The sequence below is a fragment of the Onychostoma macrolepis genome, chromosome 18, assembly GCF_012432095.1.
Source record: "Onychostoma macrolepis isolate SWU-2019 chromosome 18, ASM1243209v1, whole genome shotgun sequence".
NCBI lineage: Eukaryota > Metazoa > Chordata > Actinopteri > Cypriniformes > Cyprinidae > Onychostoma > Onychostoma macrolepis.
In genome coordinates this window covers 409,493-436,836 of record NC_081172.1, presented here as the reverse complement: position 1 = coordinate 436,836, position 27,344 = coordinate 409,493, and the positions used below count along the sequence as shown (strand labels likewise).

General features: G+C 36.6%; 1 long non-coding RNA gene across 3 annotated transcripts; it reads left to right on the top strand.

Moving 5' to 3' along the window:
- The first annotated feature begins 278 nt into the window (after positions 1-278).
- Positions 279-27,344, top strand: LOC131524249 (uncharacterized). 3 transcript variants are annotated; one of them, XR_009266962.1, is made up of 4 exons: positions 279-362; positions 2,047-2,205; positions 2,849-3,016; positions 26,799-27,344. It is a non-coding gene; the product is annotated as an uncharacterized LOC131524249 (long non-coding RNA). The 3 variants fall into 3 exon arrangements; XR_009266961.1 differs by having other exon boundaries at positions 283-2,205; positions 2,849-3,023; XR_009266960.1 differs by having other exon boundaries at positions 289-2,205.

The window sequence follows — 27,344 nt, the reverse complement described above, 5'->3', positions numbered from 1 at the left end:
TCAAACAAGAGTTTTTACAAAAAACAAACATTCTTACAGAAATAAAGAAAAATAGAAATAGAAACACAAATCATCAAATTTAGCAACAAAACAAAAGTAAAAAAACAAAACAATTACTGGATAAATTGGTATTGGAAAAAAACAAAAAACATATACTTGTTTTGTGTGTGTGTGTGTGTGCGCGCGTGTGTGTGTGTGTGTGTGCGCGTGCGTGTGTGTGTGTGTGTGTGCGCGTGCGTGAGTGTGTGTGTGTGTGTGCGCGTGCGTGAGTGTGTGTGTGCGTGTGTGTGGTGGGGGGCTGGTGGGCTTATGGATCCCGCCTTCTGTTCGGATCTGGCCACAAGACCTCGTCATCATCACAGGTGATGTCCTCGCAGGCTAGGCATCGGGGAAAATATCGCGCCTCAGTGTCTCGGCATGCCTCTTCCATTGCTTGCAGAAGAGTCATGCGGGCGTGTGGTTGCGATCATATACTTTCCACCTCCATGCAGAAAATAATTCCTCGATTGCATTTAGAAAGGGGCTGTAAGGGGGCAGGTATAAAAGTGTGAAATGGTTATGGTTGTTGAACCAGTCTCGGACCAGAGCAGCCCTGATGTCATCTGATACACGTCTCCGCACTGGTCCTCTCTCTCTTTGTCCTCCTCTTGCTCTGACTCTCAGTGCCTCCATGCTTGCAAAGCTCTCAAAATGGCTTACCTGAGGCCTGTTTGTAGAGCTAAGGCTCAGAGCGAGTGGTGTTCTGTTTTTAGTGTGTAAGCAATAGGCAAAAACCATTAAAATAAATTCACAAAATTCTAACCTATCATTGAAGTAAAACAATTGAAAGTGGGGGGAAATCTCATTGTGAAATAAATGCTTTCTCTAGTTCTTGTTTGCCACAGTTATTGGCACCCAATTACTGCAATGTCCTTTTCCCGAGATAACAGCTCTGAGTTTTCTCCTGTAACGCCTGAAGAGTTTGGAGAACATCTGACAAGAGATCAGAGACCATTCCTTCATACAGAATCTCTCCAGATCCTTCAGATTCACTGCTTCTTCTCTTCAGTTCACTTCTCTCATTTTCTACAGGGTTCAGCTCAGAGGACTGGAAGGCCATGGTAAAAGATTCATTTTGTGTTCAGTGACCCATTTTTGTGTTTATTTTGAGGTTTGTTTTGGATTGTTGTCCTGATGGAAGATCCAGCCACGGCCCATTATAAGATTTCTAACACAGTCAGTCAGGTTTAGATTTTTAATCTGTTGGTATTTGATAGAATCCATGATGCCATGCATCTGAACAAGATGTTCAGGACCTCTGGAGAAAACAGGCCACAACATTAAAGATCCAGCAGTATATTTAACCGTGGACACGAGGAAACCCTCCTGAACAACATGTGCTGATGTAGGGGCTGTTTGAGATTTTTTAAGGTTTTCTGACCCCGAGACTCAACTATTTTCTGCAATTCTCCAGCTGTGGTCCTCGGAGAGTCTTTAGCCGCTCAAACTCTCCTCCTCACCGTGCATTAGGACGATATAGACACACGTCCTCTTCCAGACAGATTCATAACATCTTTAGTTGATAGGAACCTCTTAATGCCCTGATGGTGGAAATGAGGATTTTCAATGCTTTAGCTCTTTTCTTACAGCCACTTTATATTTTGTGAAGCTCAACAATCTTGTTCTGTACATCAGAACTATTTTCTTTGTTTTTACTCCTTGCGAAGGATGATTAAGGGAATTTGGCCTTTGAATTGCTGAAATGTACTTGGAAATATATATGAACAGAATATCAAATTGCATAATTATGCACTATATATATATATATATATATAGCCTCAAGAATATCAGCACACACACACAAATATGTTTGTGTGCATGTGTGTGCTGATATTCTTGAGGCTAAGATTTTTTAAATTAAAAATATGCATGTGTTATGTAACCTGAATCAATTTCTCTTTACAGATGTCATGCAGTATTTACACTGTGTTCATGTGCGTGCTTGTGTGTGTGTGTGTGTGTGTGTGTGTGCGTGTGTGTGTGCGTGCGTCCGGCTCTTACCTGCAGGGTTCACTGCGAGGGCCGTCCACCCATCAATGTCATGTTTGTGTCTTTGTGGGCAGGAACAGCCTTGAATGGAGTGAGAGGTTTTGAAGTGTCATGTTTGAAGTACAGCATGAGAAAACGACCTGCCAGCACGCAATCCACAGCAGAACGTCTGCACCTGTAACTGCACACCTCCAATTACCTGATAGACAGAAACACACATGCATCCCAGTGCATAGCAACATGTGACCCTGGACCACAAAACCAGTCATAAGTTAATTGTTTGAAATTGAGATTTATAAATAGATGAATAAATAATCTTTCCATTGATGTATGGTTTGTTGGACAATATTTGTCTGAGATGCAACTATTTGAAAATCTGGAATCTGAGGGAGCAAAAAAATCTAAATATTGAGAAAATCACCTTTAAAGTTGTTCAAATGAAGGTCTTAGCAATGCATATTACTAATAAAAAAATAAGTTTTGATAAATTTACAGTAGAAAATGTACAAAATATCTTCATGTAACATGATCTTTACTTAATATCCTAATGATTTTTGGCATAAAAGTAAATCATTTTGACCCATACAATGTATTGTTGGCTATTGCTACAAATATAGCTGTGCTGCTTATGACTGCTTCTGTGCTGCAGGGACACATATATCTGCAAAATCATCACTGCATCAGAATATAAAACTTTTAACATACTTGGGTTTCATAACCAACACATATAAGTATACGTCCGATGCCCTGGTAACTCTTTTGACTGTGTCCTGCGCTCATGCTCGTGTAAGTCAGCTGTGTTTGTGTGTCGCTCTCTCAGATGATCGAGGCAGGAGTCGGTGTGTCTGGCTGCAGACCTCGCGTGTGCCCCGAGCTGCCCGTCTCAATAGGATTACCAGCGGCTGAGGTTCATGACACTTCACTATGACCCCTGAAACTCTTCACCTGAGCACGGCCTTCTGCATCCCACCGGCTGCAAGGCATGGAGGTTAGAGGTCAGAGGTCATGTACATTACTGTGGCATGTCAAAAACACACAAATATCACATCTGCTCTGAACGGTTTAGCACATCTGAACTACAAAACACGGTCATTTAAATTTAAAGATGCACCTAATTCTTGTTTTTAGCAGGAACGTATAAATCTATTCATGGATTTCTACTTGTATAAATCTACTCATATATATATATGATAGAAACCTTGCTACGTGTACTGCGTCAGGCTAACCAAGACTTGTCATAGCACTTGCATGTTGTTGCTCTTTTGTTGGTTTTGATTGCTTCTATTGTCCTCATTTGTAAGTCGCTTTGGATAATATTTATATGTATGGTCTTAGAGAAAGTTACTTTTAAAAGTAATGCATTACAATGTTGCGATACTCCATAAAAAAGTATCTAATTGGATTACCTAATTAATATTTATGGAAAGTAGTGTGCTACTTTTGTGTTACTTTTTGTTACCTGCTTATTTATTTTTAATAACAAAAAACACAAAAGTTATATTTTTGGTTATATTTTCTCTCATCACGGACGGGACAGCTGTGAGTCTTCTTGTCAAAAGAGAAAAGTTCTGTAGCTTGGAACTCCTCAGAACAGATTTGTGCTTACAATGCTTACAACAGGGCCTTAATGCAAAGAAATGTAAGGCTTCTAACAGTGCTTGTCTAATGAATTTCGATTGATTTATTGAGGTAAGTTCTGGAGGGGTGTGTGTTATTTATGTTAAATAACTGTGTGTGTGTGTGTATGTTATATAAATGGTTTTGTACTGCTGATTAAACAACCTTCGCCTTCAGTAGAGCTACAGAGTACACAGAATGAGAAAAACACAAATTCACTGTCCTGAAATGATCATTTGACAGTGACTGAACTCACAAAGAGAGATTTCCAGTAAACATGACATAGCTGAGACTAACTAGAAATGTTTGCTTTCACTTGACAGATTTCCATGAAGTATTTTATTTAGATTATGTTTCCTGGCCAGGAATCACAACAGTAAAATTCCTTGATACGGTTGACAAGAAAATGCTACTTTTCACATTTAATGTATTACTCGACATTTCCTTGTAATTAATTATGAAATTTACTAGCAATTTCCGAGTGAAAATAGACCTTCGCTGTGTCCAAAATCAAATACTTCTCCACTATATAGTGAAAAACAGTCATCAAAAGAGCATGACTGAATTCACAGTACTCATAAAACAGTAGGCAAAAACTCGATGGACACTTTACTGTCCCATGAGGCCGTGGGAGAGGATTTATGAACGGTATAAAGCAACGCAACTGACGCCGTTGCGTAAGTAATGTGACAGTAACATAATGGCAGATGTTGTATGTCTAAATTTCATTCATACTACCCATTTATTAAACATAGTTTTTTAATGGTTGCGAAGTAATGGTGCGTTCAAGGTCCTCCTGTTAGGAAGTTTGTAATTACGAGTTTGCAAGACGTAATTGTGACGTCAAGTCACTTTGCCGAGCCACCTTTTCTATGAAAAAAATAGTTACAAAAATAGTAAACTGTACAAAATGATGAGTAAAGAATATATACTCAGGTGTTTTTGGTTTTTAATGGTTTTATTCAGTTTATGAAGGTGCTGTAAATTCCCTTGATCTTTTAACATAGCATCCTGTAAGTTTCAGAACTCAAGAACTTTCTTGTTTGTCTAAAAGCAGCTTATATTGAAGGCAGTCTGCCAAAAGACAGCTTGTGGAATGTTCTACTCTATGATGTAATAGTGTGGATAAACCCCACCTCCGCAGAAGAAGAGCAACACCTGCTTATACATCATTGCCTGTTTAGCCCCGCCCACCGAGTCTATATCTCTGCCTGTTTAGCCCCGCCCATCGAGTCCACAGCTCTGCCTGTTTAGCCCCGCCCACCGATTCTACATCTCTGTCTGTTTAGCCCCGCCCACCGAATCCACAGGTCTGCCTGTATAGCCCCGCCCACCGATTCTACAGCTGTCTGTTTAGCCCCGCCCACCGAGTCCACAGCTCTGCCTGTATAGCCCCGCCCACTGAGCAGTGGGCGTTTACTTCTGAGTCTACAAAAGTACAGTATGCAAAAACTCAATAAAACAGTTTTGAAAGTTGTGAGTTGTAAAAAACTGTTGATCCAGGACTTATGTACAGTTCATTACATGCCTTTCCTTCGCAGCCTCGTTTTCATCCGTGTTAAATTCAATATGGCGTCAAGTCTATCATTTCTACACCGTTTTCCCAGTGTAAGACGCTATAACTAACCGCTTTATTCATTTATTTGCTATAGGATTTCTTAGCAGCTCGATCATAAACACGACAGTAATTTATCAGAATCGATGTGGTAGCTCGGCTCATCCCCGCGGGGATCAAAAAACTTCATTCATATCTCTGTCACGATTTGAGCGATGGCGCGTGAGAATGAAGGCGCGCGGCAAACATCAAAGCGGAGCGCCTCACGAGAGCGCGACTTTGTATCACCTTCCGTTCTCTGAAGGTTCGGCGCGCGCGCGAACGACAACAATAGTTGCGTGCAGGAGTCAAGAATCAGCCATCAATCCCAGCGTCAGCTCACGCAGCGGCGCGGCTTGTGCTGAGTCAGACAAAAACACCGAGAAAACAGCCATGCACTGAAGGGAAAGCAGATATGTGACTGCTTGACACGCAACCCCGTCACACACACACACACACACACACTCACACACCTGCCTCCAAACAGGGCACATCACACAATACTGTTCAGCCAGGAAATATTCAAATAAATAATAGTTGACTACAAACATTTCTATGATAAGTTTTTCAACATCATTTATTTATTTATCTGACTGTAGTGTAATAAAATGTAAAATAAATAAATACATTCCATAGTCTCTAGTTAATATGAACTTATATAAAAACTGTCTGCTTAATAATTAAACATTTTAAATAGTTCATGAATAAAACAGAAATATTATAATTTAACTAATAATTTTCATTTTTAGTTTTAGTTCTACTAATTTTGCGTTTTTTTTGTCATTTTTATTTTATATATTTTTTTTTAATTAAAAACATCTACATAGTTTTATACATTTGTATTTTAGTTGTAGTTTAAGCTATTTTAGTTAATCAAAAGTAAACTAGATGTTTTTAATTATTGTAGGGTTTTATTTTTATTTTTAGTTAACTATAATAACCATGGAATGAACATACTTTGCAAAACACCGCTTGTAGCTAAGATAATTAAAACTAGGCTACCTAAATATATATATAAATGGGATATAAATATTTAATTTATTTGAACTAACTCAAAAACTAACGCTGTCATTTTTAGAATACTAAAAAATATATAATATTTATTTTAATTATTAATATTGTCATCAATATTTCTTGGCAGGTTTAGCTCACATCTGGGGACTTTTTAAAGCAATTTTGTTACATGAATACCTGCCGTCTTAATGTAGACACATGGGCTACAGATATAGTTAGTACAACGTTTTTGCATGTGTAGCATAATAATAAAACAAGATCAGTTGTTATTATTAATGAAAACAGGTCGTGTCAGGTAAAGTTAACTGGAGGGGCCATTGTTCAGCAGTTTTGCAGGGTAGTTGAGTCACACACACACACACACACACACAGGGCTCGGACCCTGAGCGGTGCATGGGTTAATCATCGCGTGCAGACTGTGTTTGCTCTCGCTGTGCCAGGGGTCAGTTGGAGGGGGTGGAGGGACGGTGGACGGTCATCCATTTATCAAAACAATCACTGCAGGCACGCTACTGTTGTGTAAATAGCAAAGTTGGCTGAGATTTTACCAGCGCACTTTTTTTCAGTCCTTTCAGAAGACGCCGGTTTGAGTTATGTGCTGATCTAATGAGAATGATATTTTAAGAGTGAACTATTCTTATTGTGCATGAGGTGAATATGTCAGCGCAGACAATGCTGCTGTGCATCTATTGGCCATGCACAAAAAAAAGAAGAAAAAAAAGAAAGAAAAAAGGATAAATTCCAGAAGAATTAGGTGTAGGGTGAATTGCATGCAAACAAAGAATGTTGAGTCAGGCTACCTAGAATGTCAAAAATAGGATTTAATACGCTTGATTTAACTTTATGATATATATATATATATATATATATATGTATGTGTGTGTGTGTGTGTGTGTGTATATATATATATATTACTGCTGTCAAATGATTAATTGTGATTAAACGCATCCAAAATAAACAGTTTTGTTTAAATAATATATGTATGTATACTGTGTATATTTATTATGTATATATAAATACAAACACATGCATGCATATATTTAAGAAAAATATGTTGTTTATATATTAAATATATTTATATATAATATAAAATATAAGAATATGAATATATAAATGTATAATATATATAAGTATAATATATAATATAACGTAAATATTTTCAAAATATATAGGCTACTGTATGTATGTGTATTTATATATACATAATAAATATACACAATACACATACATATATTATGTAAACAAAAACTTTTATTTTGGATGTGATTAATCATGATTAATCGTTTGACAGCACTAATATATATATATATATATATATATATATATATATATATATATGTATATGTGTGTGTGTGTGTGTGTGTGTGTGTATACAGTATATAGTACTTTTTTGGGATCTTTTCCACACCTTGTTGCATTTCAAAAATGACCAGCCTACAAAAAATAGCTAAATTTCTCAATACGATATATAATCACAAATATTTTTATCAACTTGTTTTCTGTCAGTTAGCACAGATTTTGTATTTCTTTCCGTAAGCGATTGATAGAAGGCCTTACTGATCCCGGTTTTTGAGTGAATGTTGCCAAAATTATAAACAAATAATGTTTTTTCACTCATAAATGGAAGTGAATGCTCAATCAGTTCCAAAAAGAAACACAAAACCTGTTCTGGTTGATTGTGGTTCGAATCCTAGGTGATAATACAGCATAATGTGAGATTTACGAACAATTTTTAAAAGGCCGGTCAGTTATGGCCAAGAACACCAAATGAGGTAAGGATGAAAGGTTATATATTGGAACTGACGGTTCCATGAAGAACCTTTAACATCCATGAAACCTTTCTGATGCACAAAAAGGTTCTTTATAATTGAAAGAGGTTTCTTTATATTATTAAAATGTTCTTTACACTCAAGAAAAAATGGTTCTTTTAAAAATCGATCACTGAAAATGCTTGCAGCATTGCTATGAAAACACCTTTTGTAACATTTATTTTTAAGAGTGTAAAGTGATTTTTTAGGGTCAGTTCAAGAAAATCCTTAAAATCCTTCCATAAGAACATTACACAAGAATAATTCCTTCCCCAAGGCATGAGAGCGGGCCGGGTCGCAGTGTTAGTGTGAGATTTTGGCCCGGTTCTGGCGGTCTGGAAGGACAATGCAGCGGGCATCTCTCAGCGTGAGCAGTGTTGTTTTTGGCCGGCGCTCAGGTCTCGTCTCCAGAGCCGTTGTTGAGTAACTCACTGAAGCCGACTCAAGCATAACAAACCCTTCAGTCGTCTGAGACAGGATGTCTGTTTACAGCAGCTACTGAGTGTGTGTGTGTGTGAGTGTGTGTGTGTGTGTGTGTGTGTGTGTGTGTGTGTGTGTGTGTGTGAGTGTGTGTGTGTGTGTGTGTGTGAGTGTGTGTGTGTGTGTGTGTGTGTGTGTGTGTGTGTGTGAGTGTGTGTGTGAGAGAGTGTGTGTGTGTGTGTGTGTGTGTGTGTGTGTGTGTGTGTGTGTGTGTGTGTGTGTGTGTGTGTGTGTGTGTGTGTGTGTGTGTGTGTGTGTGTGTGTGTGTGTGTGAGAGTGTGTGTGTGTGTGTGTGTGTGTGTGTGTGTGTGTGTGTGTGTGTGTGTGTGTGTGTGAGAGTGTGTGTGTGTGTGTGTGTGTGTGTGTGTGTGTGTGTGTGTGTGTGTGTGTGTGTGTGTGTGCACATACATGCAAGCTAAGGTCGCTGCTCAGAGGACATGCAGATAAAACTGAAGAATTAATTGAAAGTGTGAAGCAAACTGAAGGTCACAGTATTGAGTTTGAGTGAATTATCATCATAATACAATATTGTTGTGTGCGTCTGTCTGCTGCATATCTCAGGAAACCCATAAAAGCTGTTAATTTGACTGTTCCAGTCAGGAAATCGTATTGTTTATGTGTTCATTGTCTTGCGTGATTGATAAACGATGAGTGATTGTAATAAGTTTGATAGGTTTCCTGCAGGTTTGCACATGCGTCTCTCAGAGTCTCACACATGCCGCTGTTCGATTGCGTAATTATAATTTCTGCAGGACTGTTACAAGATCATAGCGAAAATAAATAAGTCAGCACAAATCCTGGATAAACTGTTTATATCCGTCATGCCAAATGCTCGATTTGTCTCTCACGAAGGTCATATTTTTCCTTAAGTACTATTGTGAGAATGAAAAAGTCAAAAGGAAAGGCTGATATTATTGCATTTGTTTATGTAACCTGCTACTTCATGTTATTTTACTTTATTAGTGGTTGTGTTTGAGGTCTGTTTTGCTTCCATAACACATCCTCATTCAGAGTAACGGAAAGGAAACATCCAAAACCAGAGTTTTGAGCCTGAATTTATCCAATGTTCAGACAAAAAGTAGTGCATATTTTACAAGATAATGTGTTATATTTAAACATAACATTTCAGAAAACGTACAAAACTGTGGTCTTAATGAACTGCAATTAATTTATCAATGCAAAGCTGATTTATTTGTCTATTTATAAATGAGTGTATTTAAGCAATTTCAAACAATTGACCCTCATGACTGGTTTTGTGGTCCAGGCTCACGTATGTTAACATATTTACTGACATATCACTCAAGACTTATTGATATAAAAATTACAATTAAACTTTATTTGGAGTACTACTTGTGCACAATGCAGATTTCCTAATATTAAGCCTAAATGTGTTTAAATGCCACTATTGATGAGAATTGTATGATCTTTGAATAATATCAGTCTTTAAATGCAAAATATTTAAAGTTACCTGAAGTATGCTTGAAATATTTTCACTTTAGCACAATCAAATATACTTCAGTGTATCTTGGACTTACACAATTAAAGTGCATTAAGTACAAAATTAGTTGCACCAAGTTAGCAGACTTGAAGTTTACCAGTTTAGTGTATAAAAAGTACAATTGCAGGGTATTTTTATTAAGTACATATATATATTGTAGTATACTTGGCACAAAATAAATGTATTTCAAATAAATGTTAGTATATTTAGTTTTCATTAGAGGAAATTTGGTGATACTTCATTTTTTTACTCTATGCACCTGTGTCTTGCGTTAAATGAAGCATCACTGCTGATCAAATCTCTGACACTAAATACTAAATGATAATACTAAACGAAAGAAAATCTACAAACAGAGAGATGCTGAAGGGATTTTTTCCCACATAAACCCAGGTTCTGTATAAACTGCTGTCACCGTGGGCAGATCTCTCTCTCTCTCTCTCTGTCTCTCTATGTCTCTCTCTCAGTCAGGTGGTACAGAGCCACAGATGCCACACTGTTTCTCGCAGTCTCTCTTCTTCCTCCTCTCGCATTTGCACAAAGATTCTGAACGTCTATTAAAACCGATGCCAAAGGCCGTAAAGCTTGACGAGGGTCGAGGGCATCTGAGGTCCTGCGTGTGTGTAATTCACAGGTTTTATTGTGTTGTCGTCTGTCAGTGCCTCGTCAAGGCGTGTGATAGAAATGTGCCGTCAGCTCCATCGGCTGTCAATCAAACTCTAACTGCTGATTCTACTTTGACTCGCTTCCAACAAGAAATTGAGCAACAGCCAACTGCCAATAAAGCTCGTCTTTAATTATAAACATAAAGTTGAGAAAATGATGCCCGTGTGCTACTGTTGAGCCCGAGGCTGTCGAGAGCCTTTGGTCTTCAGAACCACGAATATGAAGACGAGATCAAAACCTGCCTGAGCTCCTCATCTATAACACTGTAGAGACGGCATGATTTATTATTTCATGCGTGTAAAAGGAACAAAACTCTGCCTGATGGAGGAAATTATTTTTAATGATGCTTAACTAATGAGAAGCAGAGAGATGAAGAGATGATTAACTACTAAAATATAACCAACGCTCAGAGTGATTACAACAATTCTGCCACGGAATGAAAAATTGTGGTAATTGTGACTTTTTATCTCACAATTCTTTCTTCTCCATTCTAACTGTATATCTCATAATTCAGATTATTTTCCCCCTCAAAAATGGTAGAAAACAAACTCAGAGTTCTTATATTAAAAAGTCAGAACTGTGAGATAAAAACTTGCAATTGCAAGAATTTAGAATTTTTGAAGAATTAGAATTTTGATATAAAAAGTCACAATATTTTTTTTTCACACTACAAAAGCAAAAAACAATCAAGCAAAAAAACAAAAAAACTACTAGATAAATAAAAGTTAGAATTACAAGGTATTTACGAGGTATAACTCTCAATCGATTTGCAATTTGCAATTTTGAAAACACTGAGGTCCAGACAAAATAAAATAAAACTAAATATTGAAATATTTTCTTGTACACACAGCAAAAACTGGTAACCTGCAATTGTTACTTTAGACATATTTCTACTTGATTTAACTAGTTTTGGTGGTATAAATGAACAGTTTGATTCAGAGATATTAAATAGTATTTTTGACTGAAATAAATCCAGGTAATTTTATAGAAGCCAGTTTCCACAATTGAATACAAATTTTAAAAAAGGTAATCGAGACTGTTTATCTCACAATTCAAACTTTTAGATAGAAATGCAGAACTGCAAGATATAAACTTCAAAAGTCGCAATTACACTTTTAATATATTTATTCTGCAGCAGAAACAGGCTTCCAAATTCAAAATGTAACTATTTTTAGGTTTCTATTTTTTGCAGTGCAGTAAATTCCACAGAAGAACGTCAGTCATGGGTTTGCAATGACATGAGGGTGAGCAAATGATGACAGAATGATCATTATTAGTGAACCATCGCTTTAACAACCCCATAACCTTGAAAACTGGCTCTGAATGATTCCTCCGATCATGTGTGCTGTTGAGGAGAAGTTTGCTGCTACTTCACTAAACAATCAGACGCACAGAGCAGAAAACCCACAGTGAATTACTGACCCGAGCCATACGAGCAAGCTGTTTTAAACATTAATATTTACTGTGGGTCTCCAATATTCTATGCAAATCACACAGATGAACTCTATTCTATTGTTGCCGTCGGAAACAGGCGAAGCCTCGTCTAGGTGTGGTAAGAAAATCGCTTCCTCTCGTTAAACTATATTGGCTCGACTTGTTTCTCTGTCAGCTAATGTAAAGAAAGCCAAATGACTAAATGCACAGGAATGCATCACAATACACAGTCAACACGAGCTGTGCGCCCTATATAGTGCACATGGGGAATGAAGCGGGCGGTGCATGGCTGTTTATGCAAGGACAGACTGCACTCATAAACATTCACATGTTCAGAATGTAAAATGAAGCAATAATGAGAAGCTGCATGTCACGCACACACACACACACACACACACACACACACACGCACACACACACACACACACACACACACAGAGAGAGAGCTTGTATAAGCATGCACACACACCGCCTGCATCTGTGACTCATAAAACACCAAAATAAAGCACTATATAGGGCTGATAATAAAGCTGTGTGTAGTATTATACTAAAATTAACAACTGTTTCTACATTTCTAACTATCCAACAGATTTTAATAAAAGAATTGAAAAATTAAGCAAAATAATCTCTTACTTGAACCAGTGTTGTTTTAGTATGCTTGATATACTATTATAGTTTTTACTAATGTTTGATTTCCTGTTTTTGGTTTTATGTTTTTCTTATTTTTATGCTTATACAGTTTTTTTATTTTATTTTTCATTTATTGGTTTTAGTTTTAGTTATTTTAGTACTTTAAGTTAAACTAAATGAAAATGACAAATGTAATAAGAAATTAGATAAAATAAATTGATTTCAATTAAAGTTTATTTTATTTCAAGTAACAAACATTTTTTTAAAGGTGTTTTTTATGGTTTTAGCTGACTATAATAATACTGCCTTTAATATATAGTTTTTTTTAAATATATTTATACATTTTTATAAGAAGTTATATTTTATTTATAAGTGGGGGTTTTTTTGTGGTTGTTGCGTTTTTTGTTTTTGTTGTTTTAAAAATATGCAAAGTTTTTATTTATTATTTTTTTGTTTATTTTTAGTTATTTTAATATTTAAAATTAAGCTAAACTAAATGATAAATGTTGCCACTAGCTGAAATAAAGCATAAGATAACCTTTTTATTATTTTGTTTCAGCTAATGCTAATTTCAACCATGATTTTAGTTTTGATTTAACCCTGACTTGAACAAATGCATCTTTCACTGCCGTCTTTTAAAATCTTGCTTTAACTAGTTCACCCAACAATGATCGTTCTGTCATCGTTTACTCACCATAATGCTGTTTCAGACCCGCGAGACTCTTTCTAAAGTGGAGAATAAAGAGGTTCATGCTGCTTTTGTCCAAATATTAGATCATGGTTTACACTGCCAATCTACAAAAAAAAAGATAAAAACATCAATGCACCAATAAAGTGCATTCTATAAGTCTTCTGAAGTCAGATGATGCTTTACACGACTGAAACTGAAGTCATTATTCACTGTAAAAGAGCAGGCTGGACATTCTGCTAAACATCTCTTTTTGAGTTTTATGGCAGTAGAGTGAATAAACGATGGCAGATTTTATACACAAACAAACTTAAATACTGAAGCGTGTGCCATTTAACCGTCATGATCTCATGTTCCCTCTGAACAAGTGTGTAATTTCACCACAGCAGCTGTGAGTCACACACACACACACACACACACACAGGACTGACGTCACACTTTCAGAGAAGTGTACAGTATATACAGACAAATCAAGGTGGGAAAGAGGACATGCTGTTCCGTGGCTGCAGCTGCTGTACTTTGCTCCCGTTCAGGTGAAGAATGTGTGTCGTGAGATTTATTAGGACTTCAAAGACTCGACTGACTAAAGCTGACACTCCCACCGCAGCTCAACCTCGCTCGCTCTCTCTCTCTCTCTCTGGTTTTGTGAATGATAAAGCTCCGGTGACTGACAGCTCTCTCGCTCTCGCTCTCTTTCACATCACACATCGATTGTTCTCATACAGAACATGTGATTGTTTAAAGATACGGGTTCTTTTCTCTTCCTCAGGAGCTGTAAAACTCATCTCGAGGTTCCAATGAAAGAACAATTGACAATGTTATCAAAGAACAAAAAAATTCACCAAATTAATTACTTACTGTGATTAGAAAGAAACAAAAATGTTTATATATTAAATTTATTTATATTTAATTTAAAATATATAAATGTATACGCATGTAAATATTTCCAAAATATATACTGTATGTGTGTTTATTTATATATACATAACACACTAATACAATAAATATACACAGAACACACACATATATTATGTAAACAAAAACTTTTATCGTGATTAATCGTTTGACTGCACTAATATATACACACACACACACATATATATATATATATATATATATATATATATATATATATATATATATATATAGACAATATATATAAACACACACATACATACAAGTATATATATATACATATACTTGACAAAATATATTTGATGCTATATTTCACGTTATTTACATGGTTCAATATGAACCATGTAAATAACGTGAAATATAGCATCAAATATATTTTGTCAAGTCAAGTCACCTTTATTTATACAGTGCTTTTAACAATACAGATTGTGTCAAAGCAGCTTTACAGTATCAAACAGGAAAATATTGTGTAATAATGCAGAAGGACAATATTAAATACTCAATTTTCAGTTAAAGGCAGTTTATCATTGAATTCAGTTCAGTTCAAATAGTATCTGTGCAATCAAGTCGACGAAATCATGACGATATTTTGTGAAATCTATCAGCTTCACAGAAATAAACTGCAGTCAGATGATGCAGTTATAAACTCTACCAGCAGGGGCAAACATCACTAACCAGCTTAACCTGGTGACAAACACTGTGATCCGCCGCCGAGGGAAATCTAAGAGAAACTGTGACAGTGTTTTAATGTGAACGCCTCAGTTACTCTGAAAGATGAAGATCTTCACAGATCTCTGAAATGACAAATTTAAGATGCATGAAAACACTGAGATAATGTTCATGTCTGAACCTGCACTGATTCACACGAGATTCTCCTCATTTTTCTCCGTGCTGCCAATTTCGTGAAAGGTTCAGTATCATCAGACCTGCGTGCTCACGATTTATGATTTCTGTATTTATAAGAGTTTGTCAAGTCAGGATTTACAAAACTGGAGTTTATGAGTTGATAAAAAAAGCTAATTATATATAAAATGTCAAGTTTAAATAATTAAATAATTTAAAAAAAACAATAAAAATTTCTAAAAAGGTTTTAAATAACAATTTTATATTTTATTTTTTCATTTCATTTCTTTTTGTCATTTTTATTAGGTTTTTATTTTTTGTTTTTACTAATTCTATTCATTAATTTTAGTTTATTTAGTTTTAGTTATTTTAGTACTTTAGCACTAAGTTTAACTAAACAGCGAGAAATGCTGCCTTGGTATCTAGCTTAAATAAGTTTACTTTTATTTATTTACTTTATTTCTGTTAACATTTATTTTATTTCAAGCTATAATTAGATTATTTTAAAATAAAATTTAAAATAAAAATGAGCTAATTTCATGTAATTTTGTTGTTATTTTTTCTCATTTTTATTTTTTTATTTACCTTTACAGTTTTTATTTTATATAATATATTCTGTATAGCTAAAATAATTTTACTTTATATTTAGTTTTTATTTCCATGAACATTTAGATAAAGTAATAATTAAATCAATTTAAAATAAATTATTATTATTTTTTTTAATTTAATGTACATAATATAAATATAAAAAAATATTTTGTTTACCTGCATGTGATTTGACCAATAACCAACATCAGAAAACCATGAACATGTGAATGTTTGTTGAATATTAACTTTAAATGAAACACTTTAGCTCAAACAGGTCAGCCATCGTAGTACGAGTAATGTTATCAAACCTTTGGTTTTGGTCAATAAAACAAATTGCAGTCTATGACTAAACCATTTAAAATAACCATTTAGGTTGTTGGCATCAAGGAAATGCATGCAGCTTGGAGGAAACGCTGCAGGCGTTGTGTTTTGCGTCAGTGTTAATAAAACGACTCCGAGCTGCTCAGAAGCAGAGAAGAAATTCCCCTGATGATCAATGAAGAAATCAAAAAACCCCTCACGAGGAGAATACGTGCGCAGGAACACCTGCTGATAGACATCGATTCCCAAGAGACAGCTGCAGCTGCCACAATGCCGACGTGTAAAAATAGCATGTGAATATGCACAGATAATGACTTGTAAGGCTATATAACAGCGCTGTTGATACGGGCGAGTAGCTGCGTCTCGATAACATCTCAGAGCCGTCAGTTTAAAACTCCCTAAATATGGAAACATATCCGGCTCTTCATCTTCAACCTGGAATCAACTATAATAGCTGGTAAAATCCAGCGCCTTTCAGAGGTCAAATCTGATCTGCTTCAACAAACACAGGCCATATATTTGTATTTGGATGGTTTATTATTTTTATAGAGTATGCTTCTTCCAACATAAACGAAGAAGAAACAGCTTATAAATACAGTAATGACAGAATCAGCTGTTGATACGGTTTAGATGTCCTTCTGGAGCTCCAGATAGAGATGTTTGGGTTTCACGAGGATAATAATAATGAGTCGTTAAAGAAAACTGTATAATTACTTACCTTCAGCACACACTCCACAACAACACACACGATTTGAGGCATCGGTCGTGTCTGGAGAACACACAAACTTTAGAGTTAAAGGTTTGATCTCGTCCAGAAGTGTGAGATAATAGTGATGCGTAACTTAAAAACGAATTATTTTAAAGTACACTAGAATTATTAGTGCTTTTATTAAACCAAAACACATTAAATGATAGAAGCCTGTATAAAAGCTAAAAAATAAAAAAGCCAATTGCAGCTTTTCATCTCAAAAGTCAGACTTTTAATCGTGCAATACTTTTTTCTCAGAATTGCGAGAGAAAAAGTCTGAATTGTGAGAATTAAACTGAGAATTGCAAGGTTAAAACTCCAAGATGACTTTTTGCAAGTTCTGGGTTTATATCTCACAAGTTTTGCTTTTTTTGAGGAAAAAAAAAATGTCTGAATTGTGAGATAAAAAGTTGTAACTGCTTTTCTCTTTATCGGAAACAAGCTTTTATAATAAATTAATTTTATAATGTTACAAACTATTTCTATTTCAAATAAATGCTGTTCTTTTGAACTTTCTATTCATCTGTGAATCCTGAAAAATAAAATGTATCATGGTTTCCACAAAAATATTGTGCAGCACAACTGTGTTCAACATTGATAATAATCAGAAATGTTTGTTGAGCAGCAAATCAGCATATTAGAATGATTTCTGAAGATCATGTGACACTGAAGACTGCAGTAATGATGCTGAAAATACAGCTGCGTATTTTACTGTATTTTGGATCAAATAAATGCAGCCTCGGTGAGCAGAAGAGACAGTAGTGTACACAGACAAAGCCATGTTCCTAATGTTGAGGAATGACTCAATGTGCAGCTGTTTATGAAAACTGCAGTGAAGTTTTGGCAGCTGATGCTCTTGTTCATTCTGGATAATTACCTTCTGGCAGACTGTCACGGCTCTTTTTGCTTTGTTAGAAGCTCTTTCATAACTTCTGCTGGTGTCCCTGAGTAGTTTTTACTTCAAGTCAGATGGATAGATGCCCAGGGGCAGTGGACGGCGGGGGAAAGGGTGCTCATACAGATGCTTATATCACCGGAATAAAATGACCATTGATTTGATTACACAAAGGAAAAGATATTGCACGGGTTATGAGCCCTTTGGAAGAAAATGAAGCGAAGCAAAGCTCCTGTCGTGCATGGTCACATCACGCTGCCAAAGCATCTCGCGCTGTGGGATGAGAGCAAGACCCCTAAAAGCCCACTAATAAACAAAAGCAGACGCAGGTCTCTTCTTGCAGCTTGTTGATTCTTTGACATGTTATTTCTGCATGTCTCGGTGGTTTGGCTGGAATTAATCAAACGCTTTCCTCCTTCATGACAGCTACTTGGACGCTGATCTCCTGCGTAACGCAACGATGTGTGTGCAACTGATATTACACGTTACGACATGCGTCTGCAATGAAAACCGACAGAGCGGCTGCGAGAGGACGTGTCATTATAACGTTTCCCTTTCTGCCTTTATATAAACCATCATTCTGTCATTTAGGAACAGTTAAAGAAGGTAATTTGAGCCCTGCAGTCGCTCATAAAGCAAATCTCCCCGTCTCTGTTCTTACAAGCTCATCTTATGTAACGCAGAGAAATGCATCTGATGCCAGTCGACAAGCTGCATCCGTTGACCTCAAGTAGTCAGATCACGCATGTTTGCATTCTGTTGTGCTGCTTTTTCAGTGTTTTTCTATGCAACATGCTGCAAAAGATGCGACCACTATGTCTGTCTCTAGACTCTATAGCATCTCACACATGACAAACGGTGTTGCAAAAACAGTGCTGGAGTTTAAATAAGTTGAACTTTTAAAAATCGTATGTCTAGACCTAGCATTTTTATTCCACTACCCAGCGTCTTGTGTTTTTAAATGTAAAACGCATTATGTTTCAATGTATGGAAGCTTACATTATTTGTAATGTTGTTTTCCCCCACAAAATAAAAATATAGGTTTAAAGGCACAGTATGTAAGTTTTCGCCACTAGAGGGCGCGTATTCAAAACAAACAAAGAAACAAAGGTGTAGTTTGATGACGCCGTGACTGAGTGTGGAATCATGGGAGTTGTCGTCTTCATCCCGATGCAGTCCGACGGGACACGGGCAGAAATCATGATCATGGATGAGCTAATGTATTAAAGATTTATTAACGTCGTAGTATGAAGCAGGGTGAGGCGGAAGGCCGTCGAAGCGAAACGAGGCCGCTGAATGAGCCTGACACACGGCTCGAAAGCAGCGGAGCGTTTATTATGCCACAGTCGACCGCTTCCGCTCCTTCCGGTCGTGCGTATGTGGGGTATGTGACTTTACATCTCGCAATTCTGACTTTACATGACTTTACCTCTCACGATTCTGACTTTACATCTCACAATTCAGTCTTTACATCTCACAATTCGGTCTTTACATCTCGCATTTCTGACTTTACCTCATGATTCTGGCTTTACATCTCACGATTCTTACTTTACATCTCGCATTTCTGACTTTACATCTCGCATTTCTGACTTTACATCTCGCATTTCTGACTTTACATCTCGCGATTCTGACTTTACATCTCGCATTTCTGACTTTACATCTCGCGATTCTGACTTTACATCTCGCATTTCTGACTTTACATCTCGCGATTCTGACTTTACATCTCGCGATTCTGACTTTACATCTCGCATTTCTGACTTTACATCTGATTCTGACTTTACATCTCGCGATTCTGACTTTACATGACTTTACCTCTCACGATTCTGACTTTACATCTCACAATTCAGTCTTTACATCTCGCATTTCTGACTTTACATCTCATGATTCTGACTTTACATCTCGCGATTCTGACTTTACATGACTTTACCTCTCACAATTCAGTCTTTACATCTCGCATTCTGACTTTACATCTCGCATGATTCTGACTTTACATCTCGCATTTCTGACTTTACATCTCGCGATTCTGACTTTACATCTCGCGATTCTGACTTTACATCTCGTGATTCTGACTTTACATCTCGTGATTTCTGACTTTACATCTCGCGATTCTGACTTTACATCTCGCGATTCTGACTTTACATCTCGCATTTCTGACTTTACATCTCATGATTCTGACTTTACATCTCGCATTTCTGACTTTACATCTCGCATGATTCTGACTTTACATCTCGCGATTCTGACTTTACATCTCGCATTTCTGACTTTACATCTCACATTTCTGACTTTACCTCTCATGATTCTGGCTTTACATCTCACGATTCTTACTTTACATCTCGCGATTCTGACTTTACATCTCGCATTTCTGACTTTACATCTCGCGATTCTGGCTTTACATCTCACGATTCTTACTTTACATCTCACGATTCTTACTTTACATCTCGCGATTCTGGCTTTACATCTCACGATTCTTACTTTACATCTCACAATTCAGTCTTTACATCTCGCGATTCTGACTTTACATGACTTTACCTCTCACGATTCTGACTTTACATCTCGCATTTCTGACTTTACATCTCGCATTTCTGACTTTACATCTCGCGATTCTGACTTTACATCTCGCGATTCTGACTTTACATCTCGCATTTCTGACTTTACATCTCGTGATTTCTGACTTTACATCTCGCGATTCTGACTTTACATCTCGCGATTCTGACTTTACATCTCGCATTTCTGACTTTACATCTCGCGATTCTGACTTTACATCTCGCATTTCTGACTTTACATCTCGCGATTCTGACTTTACATCTCGCGATTCTGACTTTACATCTCGCATTTCTGACTTTACATGACTTTACCTCTCATGATTCTGGCTTTACATCTCACGATTCTTACTTTACATCTCGCGATTCTGACTTTACATCTCGCATTTCTGACTTTACATCTCGCGATTCTGGCTTTACATCTCACGATTCTTACTTTACATCTCACGATTCTTACTTTACATCTCGCGATTCTGGCTTTACATCTCACGATTCTTACTTTACATCTCACAATTCGGTCTTTACATCTCGCATTTCTGACTTTACATCTCGCGATTCTGACTTTACATGACTTTACCTCTCACGATTCTGACTTTACATCTCACAATTCGGTCTTTACATCTCGCATTTCTGACTTTACCTCTCATGATTCTGGCTTTACATCTCACGATTCTGACTTTACATCTCGCGATTCTGACTTTACATCTCGCATTTCTGACTTTACATCTCGCGATTCTGACTTTACATCTCGCGATTCTGACTTTACATCTCGCATTTCTGACTTTACATCTCGCGATTCTGACTTTACATCTCGCATTTCTGACTTTACATGACTTTACCTCTCACGATTCTGCCTTTACATCTCACGATTCTGCCTTTAAATCTCACAATTCAGTCTTTACATCTTGCATTTCTGACTTTACATCTCACGATTCTGGCTTTACATCTCGCATTTCTGACTTTACATCTCGCGATTCTGACTTTACATGACTTTACCTCTCACGATTCTGACTTTACATCTCACAATTTCTGACTTTACCTCTCATGATTCTGGCTTTACATCTCACGATTCTGACTTTACATCTCGCGATTCTGACTTTACATCTCGCGATTCTGACTTTACATCTCGCATTTCTGACTTTACATCTCGCGATTCTGACTTTACATCTCGCGATTCTGACTTTACATCTCGCATTTCTGACTTTACATCTCGCATTTCTGACTTTACATGACTTTACCTCTCACGATTCTGCCTTTACATCTCACGATTCTGCCTTTAAATCTCACAATTCAGTCTTTACATCTTGCATTTCTGACTTTACATCTCACATTTCTGACTTTACATCTCATGATTCTGACTTTACATCTCACAATTCGGTCTTTAAATCTCGCATTTCTGACTTTACCTCTCACAATTCAGTCTTTATATCTCTCGATTCTGACTTTACATCTCGCGATTCTAAAAGCAGAAAGCAGAAAGATAAAAGCAGAAATGCGAGATGTAAAGTCAGAATCGCGAGATGTAAAGTCAGAATTGCGAGATGTAAAGTCAGAATCACGAGATGTAAAGTTAGAAATGCGAGATGTAAATTCAGAATCACGAGATGTAAAGTCAAGTCAAGTCACTATTATTTGTATAGCGCTTTTAACTATGCAAATTGTGTCAAAGCAGCTTTACATCAGCTTGATATAAAGCTGGGTGGCTTTATATCAGCTTTACAGTATTTAGACGGGGAAATACCTCTTGTGATTCTGACTTTACATCTCGCACTTCTCTTCTTTTTTTTTTACCATGGAAGAAAAAAAATAAAAAGGTTATTGCAACCTTTTAATCTCACAATCCTGAATTTTTTTCTCACAATAGTGAGTTTGCATCTCACACTTCTAAGTTTGTCTCAAAATTCTAACTTTTAGACATAAACTTGCAATTCTGAGAAAAGTCAGAATTGCGATCTCATATATAAAAGTTAGAATTTTGATATAAAAAGTAGCAATGACCTCTTTATTTTTAATTCCTTCTGTTTGAAATACCCAACGCAATCATGTGTGATGAGACGCTCCTGTGTGATTTGCAGCTGACCTCGTGTCCTCTAGAGGACACATCGCCTGAGGAGACATGTTAAACGCGTGCGAAGAGCCGCTCGTGAAGATGCCGACTGTCAGGGGCCAGATGGAGGGTCATTAGCGTCTCAGAGATAAAGAGCTCATCCTCACGCAAGAGCAGCAGCAGGACCCCGAGGCTACACCCCGACATCTCCGGACTCGTCCGGCCGGTTCTGCACTCCTCGCCGATGGATGTGCATGCGAAGAGCTTGTAAACCAGAGAGGAAGTGAAGGTGTAGAGTTTGAGCGCCCGAGGCTAAGAGAGTTTAGACAGCGCTGCTATCACGCCTCGGGATCACTGTGCACTCCAGTAACCTTCAGCAGTTCATTTCTAAAAGGACCAGCGACTCACCTGCAGTGCAATACATGAAGAAACAAACAATTAATGCTTCTGTAAATAACTTACTAACTTAACAGCTTGTGAAGAGTATTACACTCCTACAGTTTTTATTTGTATTTTTTTAATTGGCATAAATGGTTGTGTACGAAATTTACCATTGCACAAAAGGTTCTTTACCATGGAAAATAGTTCTTTAGATTATTAAAATGGTCTTTACATCAAGAAAAAAAAAAAAAAGGTTCTTTTCAGACCTGTTCAGTTAAAAGTTCTTTGGGGAACCAAAAATGGTTCTTCAATTGTATTGGTGTGAAAACCTCTTTTCAGAGGTCTACCATAGTCCTTTCGGTATTTGCATGGTACTCTGTTGTACCCCTGGTACCATGTGCAAAACATAAAATGAAATGAAATGAAATGAAATGAAATGAAATGAAATGAAATAAATGAAAATAAAATAAATGAAAATAAAATAAATGAAAATAAAATAAATGAAGAGAAAATTTGTTCTCTATGAAACATATAAAAATAAAATAAAATAAAATAAAATGAAAATTGGGCAAACAGTTCAAATCAAATAAAGTAATGAGGAAAAATAAAATAAAATAAACATGGTATAACTATAGTATATTTTTGTAACTATAGTATATTTTTGTAAGCAACAATATTTTATGTAGAAACATGTAAACCACTTTTCTGATTTGTACTATAAACATTAAGTGTAAAAATTATTTCTCTGCTGACAGCAGCACATGAAAGCATTCACATAAACAGCGTCTGACAAGAGTTACGATGGGAATTCAGATCCTATTGATCGGCTCTTGGGAACAAACTCCTGGCTGAATGTGCACATACCAGACAGCAGCAGCCAAACCTCACTGATGATTGTGTTCAAGTCGAGCCCAGGCCTAAAAAAACAGGCCGAGAGACAGACAGAGAGAGAGACAGAGAGAGAGAGAGACAGCGGTGTGTTTGGCCCGAGGCCTGGCAACCCAGATTTAAGAATGAGTTAGCGTGTGAAGACTGTGTCGCAGCAGACCACGCCCGCACCTGTCAGGTGTTTGCTGGAATCAAACACACCAAACTACTGCACAGATCTGTCGCATGTGTTCTCATTCACATGTGATTCTGTGACACCCTGCTGTTTCACTAAAGCACTCGCTACTCAGCGGCCCTGGAAACCGCTAAATATTTACACTGTCACTCTGAGAGTATGTGCTACTGATCACACACACACACACACACACACACACACACACACACACCAACAAGCACGTAAACACACACACCCACATCAACACGCACGCACACAGACACACACCAACAAGCACGCACACGTACACAAACACACACAAACATACACACACACACACACATACCAACAAGCACGTACACACACACACACACCCACATCAACATGCATGCACGCAGACACACACACCAACAAGCACGCACACGTACACAAACACACACAAACATACACACACACACACACATACACACACACACACACACACACACACACACACACACACACACACACACATCAACACGCACGTACACATGCACGCACGCAAATGAAATGTACAATAAAAGATGCAGCACCATTTCAAAACTCTTCTGTGCGATCAATTTGTTGGTCAAGCTCAGACACATCAGCTATTAATTGTAACACAATTGATTAATTGTCTTACGTGATCAGGATGATTATAGGGAGCTAAAGTTAGTCATTGCTTAATTTAAAAGCTATTTTTCATATTTGAAGCATCTTTTGAAATGTTGAGCTTGTCAAACTCATTTGTGTGATTTGATCAAACGGGAAGAATGTTTTCATCAGATCCACTTACTGATTTTTATTTATTTTTATTTATTTTATTAATATTTGCATACAGAATACAAATATGAAAGCAACCTCAAACCAAAACAGAGCGCCAGGGGTTCAGGGATGGCCAAACATTACATAACACTTGAAATAAATTTGAGCGGGGGTGGGGGGGATTATTTAAATCCACAAATCCACATCTACAAAAATGATTTAAAATTCACTCCATATTCCATTAACTGCAATAAATAAATAAATGAATAAACAAACAAAAACAATTAATATAATTTTCATATTTAAAAAATATATATATATATATATATATATATATATATAAATATTCATTAAATTAATATATGGGTATTGAGACATGCACATCATTCAGAAGTTGTTGGGTTTTTTTTCAAGAAATTGATATTTTTATTCGGTAAGGATGCATTCGATCAAGAAATTGATCAAAAGTGACAGTAAAGACATTTATAATGTTGCAAAAGATTTCTGTTTCAAATAAATGCTGTTCTTTTCAACTTTCTATTCATCTGTGAATCCTGAAATGTAAAATGTCGTGGTTTCCACAAATATATTGTGCAGCACAACTGTGTTCAACATTGATAATAATCAGAAATGTTTGTTGAGCAGCAAATCAGCATATTATTATGATTTCTGAAGGATCATGTGACACTGAAGACTGCAGTAATGATGCTGAAAATACAGCTGCATCACAGAAATAAATTACAGTTTAACACATATTCACAGAGAAAATTCTAATAATATTTCACATTTTTTCTGTATTTTTGATCAAATAAATGCAGCCGTGGTGGAATGAGACACAATCTCAAGCGAGCGTGTGAAGCTTCATCCAGCGGTGTGTGTCTGGAGCTGCGGTGTGGTGTTTGTGATCTGAGCTCAGATAAGCGTGCACTTCCTGCAGGTGTTTGCTGCTGTCGCTCATTCTCACGTGAGATCTGCTCTCCTGCAGACGCCTTCACACCGACGACTGGACACGGCCTGGACACACACGAGACGCTAAACGCTCTCCGTTAGTCCAAACATCAAAATCTCACTTGTTTCTCCTAAATGAGATTAAATGGACTACCATTGAGACACCAATTTGCAGAAGTTTCCTTACTTTTATCCCCAGTAATGTCACATGCAAGAGTCTCAGAAGAAGAGCAGAAATTCAGAATATTATTATGATTTCTGAAGATCATGTGACACTGAAGACTGCAGTAATGATGCTGAAAATACAGCTGCGCATCACAGAAATAAATTACAGTTTAACAGATATTCACATAGAAAACAGCTGTTTTACATTCTAATAACATTTCACATTTTTAACACATTTTTGATCTCTGTGGGCAGAAGAGACTTCTTTCATAATCATCAAAACATCTTTAAAAACATCAATGTCTCAAACTCGACTTTGATCTGCTTTACATTGATTTTATATCTCTAGACTCTTGATCTGGTGACTCATTTGTGTCTAATTTTATTCCTCCTGAAGAATTCTAAAAGAAACATTTGATTGCTAAATTAAAAATAATCGAGATGGTCACTAACCTCTTGAGACCCGGAAATTTTTTTTAGGAAAAATTGTTACTTTTTCATGTCATTACATTGTTAAGAGCATTAAAAAAAAAGTAAAAAAAAAAAAAAAGTAAATGTTATTTCATTCATAAGGTTATGCTATGTCCTCGGTGGAGGACATCGGAACCCTCTTTTTTTTTTTATTTAATAAAAAGACTTGAATGAACACGCATAGGCAAAACCAATCGACCAATACATTTTTAGTTTTAAAGATTTTTTTTGGTACAAAATGTGTGTAAAATGGCCATAAACAGGTTTTCTCATTACATACAATGTATCTATAAACTAAATCTAATTTGCATATTAATGTGTTTTTGGGGCAACCTGTGATGAAAAAAGATTTGACAAGATTTTCATAATAATATGTAATATTTCATAGGAATATTGAAATATAATTTCTTTCCCTATTCATTTGCCGTGTCTCCCAAAATGCATAATAAACATGCTTTTAGTCCCGGTGTCCTCATATGAGGACATGCATGAAATCAACGTCCTGTTTCGTAACATAAGTCATATTTTGATTTGAAACCCCATAACATTTTCCTGAGATGTTGATTTATGACACACAGTTTAAAAATGTGTCACATTTAAATGATAATTACAAAATGTTATCATATTTCCATAAGAGTGTCACTTAATTAATTTCAGATATTTCTGAGGACCAGGCAGAGGGAGGCACGGTGAAACATCCAATCATTTAGTATCTCTGAAGAGCCCTGAACGTGCTCCGTACAGGACATCCAGACCTAAAACTGTGGCATGTGACGTCTCGGAGAAATCCCGTGAGCGATGACAGAGCAACACGTGTTTCTTCCGAGCTGAACTATTAACACAATGACAGATCAACGCAGAAAGTCTCAAACGCACGGCTGAAGAGCGTTCAGATCCACTCAAGAGCATCCTTTACTCGACCTCTGACCTCTGACCTCTGACACCTCTCACAAATCAGCGCTGATGCGTGCCATGAGCCTACAGCACTTACTAATCTCAAAGATAATTTCAACATTTACATTAACAAAGAGTAATAAATGCTGTAAGAGTATTGCTCAGTGCTGATTCATGCTAACTAATGCATCAACTAATCCTTATTATAAAGCGTGACCCAAAATGTTCTACTAAATGTGTTTATTTTGTGGTGAAGCTTTACTGAAACATGATTCAGTTTCATCTCTGGTCGGTTTGGTTGACTTTATA